The sequence below is a fragment of the Zingiber officinale genome, chromosome 4A, assembly GCF_018446385.1.
Source record: "Zingiber officinale cultivar Zhangliang chromosome 4A, Zo_v1.1, whole genome shotgun sequence".
In the NCBI taxonomy this organism is placed as follows: Eukaryota; Viridiplantae; Streptophyta; class Magnoliopsida; order Zingiberales; family Zingiberaceae; genus Zingiber; species Zingiber officinale.
The window spans coordinates 76,351,580-76,363,620 of NC_055992.1; positions in this window are offsets into that span (position 1 = coordinate 76,351,580).

Genomic DNA, 12,041 nt, shown 5'->3' on the forward strand with positions numbered 1-12,041 from the left:
CTATAATCAACAACACACCATATAAATAATATTATTTCCCAACTTATCGGGCCTATTGATTTAACGAGCTAAATCGCACCCTTTGATAAATCAAAGAAATAAATATTAAATATACGTGCTTATTATTATATCATGATTAAGAGCATGGACTTCCATAATAACAGAGTTTTTGTTCTCTATTATAGTCAGTATAAAAAGAAACTACCTCAGATGGTCCTGCTCAATACACTTATAGTGTACTAGTGTAATTTTATAATCTAGATAAACTAATACCAAATTACACTACAACCACTCCAATGGTTTGTCAATTCCATCTTGGTTGTGAGCTACTATTTATAATTTATAAGGATCTGATTACATGATCTTCTGTGTGTCTCCTCACACCATATTATCTATAATATAAATTAAATGGACAACTACACTTAACATAAATGTAGACATATGACCAATGTGATTCTTATTTCTAAATAAATATTTATACAAAAGCTAGGCTTTTAGTATACATTCCAGCACTATGGGCATCTATCGTGGATGCCTATAAGATTTTGAGGAACTTGTCAAAATTAAAACTAGATGAATTGTTTTGTGAACTAGAACTACATGAACAAACTAACGCCAAATCTGAGAAAGGTCTTGCTCTTATTGCAGAATCATCAAAAGACAAGTCAAAATCCAAGTCTAAATCAGAAGATGAGTTTGACCTTGACTTAGATGATGAAGAACACCTGGTGAACTTGGTAAGAAAAATGTTCACCAGGAGAAAGAAGAACTTTACCAGTAAGGACTTGCAGAAGATCAACTCTACCTCCAACTCTAACAACAAGAACGTGACCTACTTTTGATGCAACAAGAAGGGGCACTACAAGACTGATTATCGAATATGAAAAAGAAGAAGGCCCTCCAACCGACGTGGGATGAATCGTCTGGAGATGAATCAAACGGTAGAGAACCGAAGCATTCCAACTACCTCGCATTGATGGCGCACGGACCTGAATCAGAAAGTGAATTGAAACACAGGTCCGAACCCAAATCAAGACATGAGTCTACACTCTTTTTCGAAGGTTCCGATGAGGTATATTTTAGTTTAAATAAAAAGTTCTTTAAAATTATTGCATGCTTAAATAGGAAATTAACTACTTATGAAAAACAAATAAACGAACTAACAAAAGAAAATGATAAACTTAATGAACAATTAAAATTAAACTCAACAATTAAACCAATTCAAACTGAAATCCCAACTCAAGTTATAAACTTGAGGAAGATAATTTCATATTGAAAAATGAAATAGTTAAACTAAAATAATTACTTGAAAATTTCACAACTAGATCCAAGCATCTTAACATGATACTTGGATCACAAAGAGTTGTGTACAACAAGTCCAGACTCAAATACAAGCCCAGCTCAACCAACAAATCCTTTATACCTTTAGTTAACCAAAATGAAAATCAAAGTAAAGCTTTGGTTCCAAAAGTATGTCTAACCACGCAAGTAGGACTCAATCAATATTATATACCTAAAGATAAAATTTATTATATAAATCAAAATAAATCAACAGACTTTCCCTTAATCTCTAAAATTAAATCTTCAAAAATGAAACAAAAGAAAAACCTTAAATTATTTAAACCTAACTCAAATAAATATAATATAAACAAAATTTATAATCAATATACTACAACTATAAAAGTAATCGACATATACCCAAAACCTAAACTCAAAATGTTCAATAATTCAGGAAAAGACTCCAAATTAGTTGGTACCTCCAAAATAATAACTTACCCGATAGGGTAATTAGAACTAGATGAAATAGGGACAACGGTTTAACTTGACAAAAGTACTGGTGAAGTTTTGGATAATAGTAGGTTTGAGAAACTATGTCTATGAATATCTAGGGAGATATGACTTTGACTTGGTATATTTGACTTAGTGGAACTAACTGAAACTACCCCTTGTGGATTCTAACCAGTTAGACTAAGGTTTTGTACTAAGCTCAGTGGATAAGACTATTTGGAAAATCTCGAAGACATGGTTACTCTAATGATGTCCAAGTGACTCACCATAACCCATAAATTTATCCAAAGAATGTCTATTTGTTGAGCCCAAAGCTAAACTTGAATCTAATGTCAAGTTAAACTCAACCCTAAAATTGAACTTAATTCATCTCATAAAATCATAGGATTCCCTGATTGAAAATGTAAATCGGGTGAGATGACTAAGAAATAAAAATTTAAAATCAAAATTAAAATTAAACTTAAAAATTTGAAATCAAAATTAAAATTAAACTTAAAAGCTTGAAATCAAAATTAAAATTAAATTTAACAATTTAAAATCAAAATTAAAATTAAACTTAAAAATTTAAAGTCAAAATTAAGCTTAAAAATTTAAAATCAAAATTAAAATTAAACATTAAATTAAAAACAAATTCTGAAGATGCCTCCTGAAGGCGCCTCCGACACCATCAGAGGCGCCCTCAGGAGAGGCGGGAAAACTCCAGCCTAAGCACTGGAAGGCGCCTTCAGTCGCTTGAAGGCACCTTCCATAACCCAGTGAAGGCACCTTAGATGAAGCTGGAAGGTGCATTCCACCGCTCCTTTTCAGCGAACAGAACCGAGTTCTGTTCGCAAAGTCGGCAGCAACAAGGCGCCTTCCAACCCGGATTTCTCAACCTTTTCATCCCTAAAACCTTAAAGATGCCTCCTACGTATATTTTACTTTAATATATCTCTTTAATCCTTAGTTTATATGTTTTTTTTTCATTTATGCTTATATATGTGTCTAAAATTAGGAAAAGACAACATGTTACTCCTAAGCCTAGGAATACTCCATCTACTGATACTAGATTCCCTACTGAACGACTTAGGGTGTCCTTTCTACAGCATATATATATTCCATTGAAATCTAGATACTTGAATAGGACCTTTTTTTACCCAGTATTGCATCCCTATCACATAGGTCATTGAGCATTACTAGTTAGATAAACTGGTTTACTGCAGTCATGCAGTAAATCTCGATTTATGTGCTCAGTTCTATGATAACTTAGAAAAGATGGATAACCTGACCTACTCTACTAGAGTTGGTGGAAAGGACTTTCACTTTTCTCCTACCTTATTATATGATAGTTTAGGATTTAGGAGGTCAGCATGTCATTTTTGTGTTACCCTAGTAGGGATTTGTTATTTGGCGAGCCATACTTCCATGTTACATTAGATACTATCTATATGTACTTTTTTGGGGAGGAGAGACTACCTACAGTGACTGACTTTAGGTCACTCTCTCTTAGGGTCCAGGACTATATTTTATATCGAGTCCTAACCACATGCATCTTGCTGATCACATCTCGCGTCTAGATATGACCTTCACACTCCTTCTTTTTGTATGCCCTTTGTCAGCGTCTAGATATTGACATTGCATTACATTTGTTTCATAATGTCATACATGTATCCAGTCTCGTCACTAGGCATCAGGTTTATATGCCCTATTGTCACATCTTGACATACATATTTTCGACCATAGGAGTAGATATGACCCAGAGTACGTCCAGCTCCCTTAATGCATATGACAAGTTTGGTCAGCGTCAGCTAGCATTAGTGCATATAGATATCATTACTTAGGGGGTTCTAGCCTGGAGACGAGGGCCACAGCTAGCCATACCAGTCGAGGCCGGGGATGACTTTCCTATTCCAGCAGAGGGAGAGGAGTGACCAGAGTTCACGGCTGAGGAGATATTTGGGCATGCTCCGACTACGGACCAGCATTCGACCTCGACTCCACCCTCGACTTCTCTATCCATCGAGGATTGACTTTCTTGACTTGAGGAGTCCTCCACGCAGCTTCGACAATCTGTCTCGGATGGATTCAGCACACTCCGAGGGGAGATGATCACTAGATTTACTTCCCTCCAAGACAACATGACCACCAGATTCGAGCAGATTCTTCAGGCCCTGCACACTCCTGAGCGACCCCTACCACCACCTACTGATGATGTTATTTATGCATGACTATCAGACCTGATCATGTCACATTATTATGAGTTTTATATATGACTTGACTTACTATTTTCAGTTAGTTGTTTTTCAGTCTAATTACTAAAATTAGAAATGTGTTTCAGTTAGTTGTTTTCCCATAGAAAGCATGCTCCTATAGATTTAGGACTTGAGCATCTCACCAACACATTAGGGTTACCTTGTTTGTGATTGGCAAACTTAGAAAAGGGGTGAGATGCATAGGCAGCTTGCCTGGACTTAAGATGCTTATGTTAGTGCATCAACATAAGTCTGAGTGTTAAAACTAAACTTATAGTGATTGGCTTAAGCAATCCAGGTTAGTCAAATACTAACTGGATAAAAAGACTTAACATAACTAACCAAGTGAACACTGTTATCTTCTGATAGTTAGTTAGTAACTAACGGTTAGATAGTTAAAGATAATTTATAGCTGATTAGATTATTATAAAGTAATCTCAAGTTCAGGGGGACGACAAATAAGGCAACAAAATTTTGAAAACATTCATTTTTAAAATGTCTTGAAAAATTATTTTGAAAACTATTTTCTACTTTAAAACAATTTTACCAGTTGTATCACTCAATGGTTTAACCTTTTGTTTTTAAATTTTTAAAGTTTTTTTTAAAACTTAGCAAACCTTAAAATTTCTAAAGTTAATCAATTTTAAAAGTATTTTCAACTTTATTACTCTTGTGAAAATACTAACATACAATGTTTTAAAATTTATTTTGAAAAATATCTTTAAATGCTTTTCAAATCTGATTTACAATATGTCTTGAACACACTTTGGAAAATGTTTGAAAAGGTTCTTTTCAAAACTTATTTTGAAATTTTTAAGTTATTCTTTTTATCATTTTGAAAGACTAAGTGGTTTCAAAACAATCTTTAAACATATTTTGTAAAATATTTTTTACAAGTTTTTATGGTTATACTTATTCCTCCCTCATAGGAATCCTAGGAATTATTATAAAGTTTCTTACTTTTCCTAACATTTTTTTTCCTTTTGGCTATTCATATTTTTAATGAATGTCAAAGGGTTAAAGGGGTTAAGTTAAAGTTAAATAAATTGAATCGAAACAAACAATACTTAAAACCATATCATTTGTCTATTTATTCTTATATTTTTTTCCTAACTTAACCCAAATTGTCATTGCATCAAAAAAGGGGAAGATTATTAGTGCGGTTTGCACTAACGGTCTTGTTAGCTAGAGCCCTAGAGCCAATCATTTGATGATTGTATTTTGGACTTATTGTATCATATTCTATATAAATAAAGGCATTTGGATTTTGGTTATTATACTTACTTGTATTAGTGCCAAATAAACTAAGTATAATAATGTCCTTGAGTAGACGGTTCTCACCTATATCAATCGGTTAGTTGAACCGATAGTGAGATGATATAGGGAACACTACTCTTAATCATTCCTAGTCGAGTATTAACATTCAGGGACAATGTTAATGCAATAAGACTAGCATGTAGGTCAACTCGATGACTTGATCTCACAAGTCATGGATATAGGGATATCAAGTTGACACATGGGTATACATTAGAGAATATATACTGAATGACCCGCCATGAGAAAGTATCATGGATCGTTATATGAGTGTCATATACTTTCTCATGTGGCTATTAGTATGACTACTAGTCCGTAGACCAGAAGTCACCATAGATCCCTACATAAGGAGTTATGTACTTTGGTTTCGTCAAACGTCACCCGTAACTGGGTGGACTATAAAGGCGATTACTGGGTATATAACAAATTATGCAGAGGGATGTGAGTGATGTAGATGGGATCTATCCCTCCTATATGACGGGAGAGACATCGGTATTCTTGATAGAGTGAGACCACGAAGTGCATGGCCATGCCCAAATGAGTCAATATAGGATATTGAGCTCATTTGATTTAGTGAGTCTACTTGGAGTTCAAGATTTAGATTGGTCAGAGGATGACACGGTCTATGCCTCACATTGATCAATCTAGATGTGTAGGATAGAAGGACACTTGTCATATTTTGTGAGGAGTCACAATTAGTAGTCACAAGGTGATGTCGGATCTCGACATTCTTGTAACTTGTGTAGTAATGATGTGTTGCTAGATACCGATCATTACTTATGCTCCTAAATGGGTTTAGGGCATTGCCAACGTTATAAGAACCTATAGGGTCACACACTAAGGACAATTAGATGGAGATTAGGTTCATATGATGAACCAAGAGGATTAGATTCATTTGATGAATCTAATTGGATTAAGAGTAATCCTAATTGGGCTAACTTGAGTTGGACTCAAGTTGATTCATGTGTTCAATGAGTCTAATTTAGATTATGACTCATTGAATCAATTTAATTTAATGAATTAGATTCATTATATATTAAATTGACTTGAATCAAATGGTTAGATTAGATCAACCATGGAAGAGATTTGGTCAAGTTTGACTTGACTTGAGAGGAAGATTAAAAGTCTAGTTTGACTTGACTTTATGCCACCTCATTGGTGAGTTGGCATTGATGTGGACTAATGATGTTACTCCACATCATCATGGTTGCCACCTCATGGGAGTTACTAGTGAGTGCCACCTCATGGAGGTTACATTCTCTCCTTGATGACAACTTAATGCATTAATGAGGGGAGTTACACATGAGAAAGGTGGCCGACCACATTTTGAATGGGGTGTGAATTGATTTTCATTATTCATTCAAGTGTGGAATTTTGCATCTTCTTCCTCTCAAGCTCTCCCTCTCCTCCTTCTTTGGCCGAACCACATAGGTGCTAGCACACCTTGGTTTTTGGTCACCTCCACCTAGTGTGTTCGTGTGGATACGTGTAGAGAGTTGTCTACATTGACAACTTCGAGATCCGGCGTACCGAGGACGAGCGGGATACGTAAAAGGGCACGCAACAAGGGTAAAGATCTTCATCATGTAGATCTAGAAGTTTTGTAACTCGTACTCATATGTTTTCGAATTTTTCTTCGCACGAGATCCGTTGGCTAGGGTGATTCGGGGTTTCTGCGACGCGAAAAAGCGGTTTTCGCAGCCCGAAAAACCCAACAGTGGTATCAGAGCCACGTGCAAAGTGAGTACGAGTTTCGTTTCATATTTTTATGAAAAATATAAATCTGTAAACTTTCTGTAAATTGATGTTTTTATAGTTTTAATGGGTTATTTTCTCATAGTAACGAAGCACAAGTGTTTAGACATTTGTAGGCTTCGACTACCAAGAAGTTTTTCACGAAAAGGTGAAGTTTCGACCCCAAAATGTTTTGGGACAGCGGGCTTAGGCGCTATTGGATCACTTAGGAGCAACTCGCGATGGTTAGATCGCGGGTAGGGGTACTTCCCCTAACCCCGCAAGGGGATTTGCTCCGCAATTGCGCCCGAAATCACTAATCGGGACCACCGGGAAAAATTTACCCATAAAATTGTAAAATTATGAAAAATTACAGAAAATTATGAAAAATATATAATTTAGAATTATATATTGATTTTGTGTTAGTCATGGCCCAATAAACCCAATTGGATTGAAAATTTGTGTTGTAATTTATAATACGGTCTGCGCGCCGTCATTTGTGTTTGCGTGTGCTGTATCATTCGCGACCTGCGCGTCGTGCCTCTCTTTTATATATTCTTGTTGTAAATTAGATTTAGACTCGAATGTAACTCGAGTTTCAAAATTGTAATGTACAAAATTGGAGCGGTGGAAGGTCCACTCGAGACGGAGTTACGAGGAGGGCGCGAGCAACACAAGGTGGTCAAAAGGAAAGCGCTTAAGAAGCTGTTGACCCTAGGTTGACCATCCGATCTTCTCATTGGCTTGAGAAGATCATAGTAGGGCCATGACTAAATCACAAAAATTATTTAATTAATTGATTTTGTGTATGTGATGCATAATTTAGTAATTAATTAGTGCCTTACGATTAGATTAGATCTAAATCGTGCACAAGATGCACCCTTACGATTAGATTATATTTACATCATGTACAAGATGCACTCTATCGAATAGATTAGATTTCTCGTGTATTTGATACACATCGACATTTAGATTAGATCTAAATTATGTCAACTCTAATGCCTACCATGCCGTGATACCTACCACTACCTCGATCGCATGCTGTTGTTGAATCTGCCAAAGCAGAGCAACACATACTATCTTGGTAGGGTACGGAGGGACAATCTTGGTCCCGCCTATCAACGCATGGGTGAATACAAACTCAATTAGATTGAGTATTCCTAGTTTACTCGGTTGGATCGAGTACAACTATAAGCATTCTTCCAATGGTTGGAAAGGTAGGACAAAATCACGTTTATATTAATTCTCGGGCGTATTAGCCAAAGCTAACTCGAGTTTTAATATAAATGCGGATTTTATCCTATAAACAAGAGTTGCATAGAGATGTAATTGGTAATCGTTACCTACCGATCATACTAAGCCTTGGGCGTATTAGTCAAAGCTAACTCAAGGGTTAGTATGATGTGGATCTTGTCCCCCATGAATTATAGAATTCAGTGGGAGCATCATTTAGTTAAAGGCCTAATTAAATGATTAAGAATATGATACTTATTTCTGCATTTATTTCTGTTGTAGAATTGTCATGACATCGAACACGAACACCTTCTCCCTGCGATCTGTCCTTGAGAAGGATAAGTTCAACGGAGCAAACTTCCTGGACTGGTACAGGAACTTGAGAATAGTTCTCACTCAGGAACATAAACTGTACGTTCTGGAGCAGCCCATTCCGGAGGCTCCTCCTGCCAATGCCCCGCGAGCTAACAAAGATGCTTACAAGAAGCATCAAGATGACGCATTAGATGTGTCATGTCTAATGCTCGCGACCATGAACTCTGAGCTTCAGAAGCAACACGAGTTAATGGGCGCTTACGATATGGTTGAACATCTTCGTCAACTGTATCAAGGTCAAGCGAGGCATGAGAGATTTGAGATCTCAAGGGAACTGTTTCAGTGCAAGATGTCAGACGGGGCTCCTGTAGGCTCATATGTACTCAAAATGATTGGGTACATAGAGAACCTACAAAGGTTGGGGTTCCCACTTGGCCAAGAGCTGGCCACTGACCTAATATTGCAATCCTTGCCGGATAGCTACAGTCAATTCGTTCTAAACTATAATATGAACGAGATTGACAAGCCACTGCCCGAGCTGCTTAGCATGTTGAGAACTGCTGAGCTAAACCTTAAGAAGGCTAAGCCCAACACTGTTCTGATGGTTCAGAAACATAAGGGCAAGGGCAAGCCCAAAGGCAAGGGAAAGTCCCAAGCCAAGGGCAAAGGCAAGGCACTGAAGCCTAAAGGAGGGGTCGCCAAGGATGCTACCTGCTTCCACTGCGGTCAGACCGGGCACTGGAAGAGGAACTGCAAGGTATACTTGGAGGATCTTAAGAAGAAGCGAAGTGAGACTTCCACTTCATGTATATATGTTATAGAAGTCAATCTATCTATTTCTACATCATGGGTATTAGATACTGGATGTGCTTCTCACATTTGTACTGATGTGCAGGCGCTGAGAAATAGCAGGGCATTGACAAAGGGCGAGGTGGACCTACGAGTAGGCAATGGAGCACGGGTTGCTGCTGTTGCTGTAGGGACTTACTTTCTATCTCTGCCCTCTGGGCTTGTACTAGAGTTAGTCGATTGTTGTTATGTGCCTGCATTAACTAAGAACATTATATCAGTTTCTTGTTTGGACAAGAAAGGTTTCTCGTTTACTATAAAGAACAAATGTTGTTCCGTCTATTTAAACGATATGTTCTATTGTAGTGCACCTCTGATAAACGGACTCTATATTCTAGACCTTGAGAGCTCTATCTATAACGTAAATACCAAGAGGTTCAAGTCTAATGACATGAACCAAACCTACCTTTGGCACTGTCGCTTAGGTCATATAAATGACAAGCGCTTATCCCAGCTCCATAAGGATGGTTTGTTGGACTCATTTGATTTTGAATCATATGAGATATGCGAGTCATGCCTACGAGGCAAGATGACCAAGACTCCCTTTAGTGGGCACAGCGAGAGAGCAACTGATTTGTTAGGACTCATACATAGTGATGTATGTGGCCCTTTCAATGTTGCTGCTAAAGGCGGTTATAGGTACTTCATCACATTTACTGATGATTTCAGTAGATATGGTTATGTGTACTTGATGACACATAAGTCTGAATCCTTTGAAAAGTTCAAAGAATTCAAGAATGAAGTACAGAACCAGCTTGGCAAGAGTATTAAGATACTTCGATCAGATCGAGGTGGAGAATACCTTAGCCATGAGTTTCGTGACTACCTAGCTGAGTGTGGGATTCTATCCCAACTCACTCCTCCTAGAACACCACAGTGGAATGGTGTGTCCGAAAGGAGGAATCGTACCTTATTAGATATGGTACGGTCTATGATGAGTCACACAGATCTTCCGACATTCCTTTGGGGCTATGCTCTAGACACGGCAACTTTTATACTCAACCGAGTTCCATCCAAGGTCGTGATAAAGACACCATATAGGATATGGACTGGGAGAGATGCCCAGGTGTCTTTTATGAGGATTTGGGGTTGTGAGTCTTACGTTCGACGTCAAGTCTCAGACAAGTTAGGACCCAAATCCGACAAGTGTTATTTTATTGGATATCCCAAGGAAACTAAGGGATATTACTTCTACATTCCCAGTCAGCACAAGGTAGTTGTGGCAAAGACTGGGGTCTTTCTAGAAAGGGACTTTGTTTCTAGAAAGACTAGTGGGAGCGCGTTCGATCTTGAAGAAGTTCAAGATGCGAACAATAACACTGATGACTCGATGGAAATTGAACTGGAACCACAAAGTGTTGTGGATGATGTTGTTCCACAAGGAGTTGAGGAACAACAACCAGTTCATGTAGACATACCTCTTCGCAGGTCTGATAGGGTACGTCGTCAGCCTGAGAGATACTCATTTCTCTTGTCTGACCATGATGACATTGTGCTCATAGAGGATGAGCTTACCACCTATCAGGAAGCTGTGATGAGACCAGATTCCGAGAGATGGCTAGAGGCGATGAGATCCGAGATGGAATCCATGTACACCAACCAAGTTTGGACTTTGGTTGATCCACCTAAAGGGGTAAAACCCATAGGGTGCAAGTGGGTCTTTAAGAGAAAGACTGACATGGATGAACTTATTTATAAGAGTCGCTTGGTAGCTAAAGGTTTCAAGCAGATTCATGGTATTGACTATGATGAGACCTTTTCTCCAGTAGCGATGTTTAAGTCCATTCGGATCATGCTTGCTATTGCAGCCTACCATGACTATGAGATATGGCAGATGGATGTCAAAACCGCGTTTCTGAATAGAAACCTGCTCGAGGATGTGTACATGACACAACCTGAGGGTTTTGTAGATCCACATCATACTAGCAGAGTATGCAAGCTGCATAGGTCCATTTATGGACTAAAGCAAGCTTCTCGGAGCTGGAATCTTCGATTCGATGATGCAATCAAACAGTTTGGTTTCATCAAGAACGAAGATGAGCCTTGTGTCTATAAGAAGGTTGTAGGGGATATAGTTGTCTTCCTCATATTGTATGTGGATGACATACTACTCATTGGGAAGGACATCCCTATGCTTTAGTCTATCAAGACCTGGCTAGGGAGTTGCTTCTCAATGAAGGACTTAGGTGAGGCATCCCGTATTCTAGGGATACAGATCTATAGAGATAGATCTAAGAGATTGCTTGGCCTAAGTCAGAGTACATACATTGACAAGGTACTCCTTTGGTTTGCCATGCAGAACTCCAAGAAGGGATTTCTGCCGATGTCACATGGCGTGAGTCTTTCGAAGACTCAAGGTCCCTCTTCTAGAGAGGAGAGAGACCGCATGGATCAGATCCCTTATGCCTCAGCCATAGGATCGATCATGTACGCCATGCTATGTACTCGACCTGATGTCTCGTACGCTTTGAGCATGACGAGCAGGTACCAGTCAGATCCAGGTGAAAGTCACTGGATAGCGGTCAAGAATATTCTTAAGTACTTAAGAAGGACTAAAGAATATTTCTTGATATATGG